Raw genomic sequence first — 3,820 nt, 5'->3', positions numbered from 1 at the left:
CCTTTATAAAAACAAATAAAAATTAAACAAATGTTTACTTAAGGGCAAGACCCCAACCACATTATCAAGCGTAAAAACATTATATAGAATAAAACATTAAAATCTAAAAAAATATAAAAGAAAATAGAATAATTTTAAAAATAGTCTAAACTTGCTCTTAGCTTAAAAAGAATTATTATTGATATAAATAAATTAGAAAATTAAAAGAAATAAACAAAATATTCCAAATAAAACCAAACTTGCTCCAAGACATACTACCTTTCGGCTTCACATATATAGGTCCTTGTGTTTAGGGAACGGTTTAAATCTGTGAATGTTTTTTGTTATTTACGATATAGGTCCTTGTGTTTAGGGAATGGTCGTTGTATCCATTATGTGCTAGTCACGGGACCTTATATTTAATGTCTGTTAGTGATTGGGACCAAAACCGTTGACAGAGCAAATATATTTGAATTAAGACTGTAATTTATACATTTTCGGGATGAAAGTTGCAAGTGACAATTAACGATAGGGACGATTTATATAATTAACTCAAAATAGTATATATGGTAACTTGGTAGAAAGCCAAATAAGATGGAAACTTGAAGGAAACTCGGTCCATCTATCTATCTATAATAATAATCTTCTATCTATATATAGAGATCGATATAGAAGGGTTTCGAATATCACTTGATCAAAACTAAGAAAAAAGAAAAGGGTATTCGGTGCCAATAAGTCTGTATTCTGTTTTCTTTTTCGTTTGGTATACAAAAACCTAAAACCTAGACCACCGACTAATAACAAATGGATCATGAAACACAACAAAAACAACAAGAAGAAGAAGACCAAAACAAGTTTGCATATTTTTTAAAAAACCGACCAAAAATAAAAGCACAAGGAAAAGGGTTCGTGAAGGCAATAAACTGCACTTTGCTACAGAGATAAGTGCACAGTCGGACGGAGACACGAAGGCAACAATGTTCCAGTTTGATTCTTCGAAAGAGATTCAAGTGCAGAACGATAGTAGAGCGACTGTGACACTGGAAACGGAGACGGATTTTACCAGAGATGCCAGGGCGATTAGGGAGAAAATGCTGAAACAAGCGGATGAGAGGTTGAAAGGGAAGAAAGCTGGTGATGAGAAGCTGTACAAGGGTATTCATGGGTATACTGATTATAAGGCGGGGTTTAGGAGAGAACAAACGGTGGCTAGTGAGAAAGCGGGTGGGTCACATGTACCTTTGAGAGCTTCTGCTCATGTTAGGGTGTCTGCGTGGTTTGATAACCAGCCGGATATTTGTAAGGATTATAAGGAGACTGGCTATTGTGGGTACGGTGATTCATGTAAGTTTATGCATGATCGCGGGGATTATAAGTCGGGATGGCAGATGGAGAAAGAGTGGGATGAAGCAGAGAAACACAGAAAGAGGAAATTTGGCATTATTAGGCGGCGATGATGATGATGAGGAGGAGGATGTTATCAAGGATGGTCTGCCCTTTGCTTGTTACATCTGTCGAAAGTCTTTTGTGGACCCTGTTGTGACCAAATGCAAGCATTATTTCTGCGAGCATTGTGCTTTAAAGCACCATGCCAGGAACAAAAGGTGCTATGTGTGCAACAAGCCTACACATGGGACTTTTAACGCTGCGAAAGGCCGGCCTGAAAAGGAAAAAGTGAACTTTCAAGTCGGTGATGCCGAGGATGATCGTGGAGATTATTGCATGATCGTGGAGATTATAAGTCGGTGATGCCGAGGATGGTCTTTTGTTGACCCTGTTGTGACGAAATGCAAGCATTAATATTTCTGCGAGCATTGTGCTATAAAGGTTAGATGAGCTTGTCTGATTCTAATCTAATAAATAAATTAATGCATGTTAGATACTCGATCAGGTAATGCATATCAACGCATTGTTCTTGAAACTTGAAACTCATATGAACTTACTGACTTTCATTTTGATTGTAGAACATATTGCCTTAATTTCTTGTATGCTAAACCCAGAATATTTATGTTCGTTGCTGATTGATATGAGCATCTCATTTGTCTTCTACTTACTTCCTTGCAGTTACTTTATTCATTATTAGTCGCTGTTCTTCTAAGTGTCACTACATATGTAGGCTAGCTTTTGTTCTATTTTTTTTAGGACCATCGTATAGCCTACCTGGTCAGTTTAAATGTGAAATTGGCTATATTGCTAAAATTCACGAGTGTCTTATTTATAGTTCGGCATGATTCGTTACAATCGGCCTGTTGGCTTCTAAGTTATGTCTAAACGAATGAGTGTCTTACTTTGGTGTAGAGTTATGTCTGTTATGGTTTTTACCTTTATTTTAATTAGAAGGAGTTGGAAAGAGCTCTATAAGGAGCCAGCTGGTCATCATTGAGAGTTATGTCATCATCTTTCGTAAAATTTTTTAGGGTCAAAGGGGAAACCCAGTAATCCTGGGACCCACGTATTACACCCGTAAATATGGACTTGCAAGTGATTTCTTGTAGGGGTGAGCAAAACCAAACCATAAACAAAAAAAAACCGAAAAAACTCAACCACAAAACCGCCTCATAATGAAAAACCGCACATATTGTTCATGTATTTAGAAAAACCATATTAATGGTTCGGATTTTGGTTGCATATAAAAAACCAAACCGAACCGCATTATATATTATCAATAAAAATTAAATAAAATTTTAATATTAGTTTAATTAATATATATATATCTTAAAATATTGTACCTTAGCCTTTAATACGTATATAATGAGCCAGTCCATTTAGTTTCGTGTTTCTCAAGATAATGTACCCTAGCTAGCCTTTCATACTACGTGTGTATATATATATATATCTATCAAAAGAGTAGTTATCCTAGCATTTTAAAACCCCTTTCAATTTAAAGCTATTTTTAAAAATTAACACATAAGCTTTTATCCCATGTGTCATTTTTATAAATTTTTATAATAATTATCTTATTAAACATATTTAATGAATTCCAAAAATTCTATATATAGCAAAGATATTTTAATAAATTCTCATCAAATATAAATATTAATATTAATAAACTATTTTGGGGTTTATGGAATTTTCTATGGCCATCGTTTGATTTTGACAAAAAAAAATATATTATTTAGATTTTTACATGTATAGTCAACTTAATCAGGATCAAGAAAATTATTAACATGTAAGTTTGTTTGTTACTCACACATATAAATTATACGAGTAATATTCTATTAAGTTTTAAAATAAATCTTTTATCATTAAACCAATTCTTTTTATTATCCATGTCAAAATTATTTTCAAAAAATAAATTTAATAACCGCACATCGTGCGGATAAAACACCTAGTATATATATATATATATTGTATACCCTAAGACCTAGCCGTAAGTTTTCTCAAACAAAGTACCCTTGTTTGATTTTTGTTATGGATCATTGATGTAGACTTTGGGTTTTTTAGTAATAATATTTGCATAAATAAACCATATAGTTGAATATCTTGCCTTTTAGTTTTTTAGTTGATGGTGTTAAAAAAAACCCAAACCCCACCCATTTGAAACCAAAAAAACCAAAACCCAATCCGAAAAACCGAAAAACCAAACCGCTATAAATCATTTGCAAATGGTTTGAAATTTTAAAAACCCACAATAATGGTTTGGTGTTTGGTTTTAACTAAAAACCGCACCAAACCGCACCATACTCATCCCTAATTTCTTGTACAATCTATTTTGTATAATAGAGAAGTATGATACATTTACCTTGAAAGCTCTGTGATTTTCCTGTTCTGGAATAATTCCTTCCAGCAAATATTTCATAATTGGTTCAATCTAGGATTCTGAATTGTCCACATAACTAGG

The 3,820-nt window shown here is 33.4% G+C and overlaps 1 pseudogene; it reads left to right on the top strand.

The window, feature by feature from the left end:
- Positions 1–591: 591 nt before the first annotated feature.
- Positions 592–1,728, top strand: LOC122609427 (annotated as a pseudogene).
- Positions 1,729–3,820: the final 2,092 nt, after the last annotated feature.

This window comes from Erigeron canadensis, chromosome 7 (assembly GCF_010389155.1).
Source record: "Erigeron canadensis isolate Cc75 chromosome 7, C_canadensis_v1, whole genome shotgun sequence".
NCBI classification, from domain to species: Eukaryota; Viridiplantae; Streptophyta; class Magnoliopsida; order Asterales; family Asteraceae; genus Erigeron; species Erigeron canadensis.
This window is presented reverse-complemented; position numbering and strand designations above follow the sequence as displayed.